Source organism: Dendroctonus ponderosae, unplaced genomic scaffold (assembly GCF_020466585.1).
Source record: "Dendroctonus ponderosae isolate FM_Combo_2020 unplaced genomic scaffold, Dpon_F_20191213v2 Dpon_F_20191213_8, whole genome shotgun sequence".
Lineage (NCBI taxonomy): Eukaryota > Metazoa > Arthropoda > Insecta > Coleoptera > Curculionidae > Dendroctonus > Dendroctonus ponderosae.
The window spans coordinates 13,528,604-13,529,980 of NW_026019016.1; positions in this window are offsets into that span (position 1 = coordinate 13,528,604).

The window sequence follows — 1,377 nt, forward strand, 5'->3', positions numbered from 1 at the left end:
TCTAGTGAACGTCGAATTGCTTGTGTTGAGGCTTTAAAACGGGCGCCTCTACGTTAAATCTATATGAGAAATGATCGTATTTGCTTACGACATTTCATAACTGGTATTTATACAAAAAAGTGATTTTTGCTACTGTTTATGTTTGATTGAAGGAAAACCAGCTGCCTTGGAAGACAAAGCTGAAGTTGTTTCTGCATGGTGCACAAGAATTTGATAGTGTTTTACAATTTATTGTAGAAATTTGAGCAAAGCAGATTTAGGGAAGCTGTGTTAGTGAGTCAGTTCAAACTGATGTACCTAACTGAAGAATATTCAAGTCGTGTTTTTCAGAACTTAGATTTTTGCAATTCAATAATGTGCACCTTGCAAGCAAAAGTTTGTTTATCGTATCTGTTCCTCGAATCTCCACTAAGCCTTGAATAGTATGCACTTCAAGACATAGTTATACTCATCGGACATTTGGTCTAAATAAAAATATTCTCTTTCCTCAGCCTGATAACCACCCCTGTTTATAAATATAAGTATTATCAAAAATGTAATATTCAAGTTCATTTTCACTTGCTCCGCCTATGACTGCGGCTTCTAGAATTTCCTTCATTATAACAATGAAGCGTAAATGATCAACAGCAACCAAAATCCAATTGAAAAAGTAAAAAATACAAATACACCAACGTAAAATGATTAATAATAAATTGTGTAAGGTTAGGTTACACAATAACGCATGTTTAATACTGAAAGCAGTGAACTAGGCATCCCAATAACTGTCATGTCGTTACAGAAATAACGCAAAGGCAGTATTAAAATAAGGAATAACATTAGTACTGCATGACAGTATTTAGCATGTCCAATAACTCTCTATTATGCGCTAGCAGTGCGATTTTATGTAGCCCGATCCAGAGAAAATCCTTCGCATACCGTCCAGTCTGGACTCAAAATGCGAATGTTGCGGACTGTGACTTCAAAATGCGGCGCTCAGCCTCGGCTGATGTCGTCCGCTTTCGGCAGCAACGTGCGCCCCACGATTTACGAGGGTATTAAAGCAAGTTGATGGCATTGCTTCGAATGAATTAAACTTTAAGGACCAGTCAAGTGTGCAGTATCGTTGCGATCTTGGATATGGTCCTTTTGGACGTTTTATTTGAATTTGCAGAGCTTTAAGGTGAAGTGCGCTCGCAATCACCAAACACACTTCGATCAGGAAAATGCATGCATGTTTTACGCGCTATTTTATCAAATGGAACTGTGCTTGATGAAGAACCGGCATCGATTTMTTTTGTTTATAATTAGCTTGTTCATTACGTTTAAACTTGCCCGGGTATTTCGGTTAGGCCCCTTGCATTGTTTGCGTTTCCATCGATACAGCAGCTCCAGCCCAAT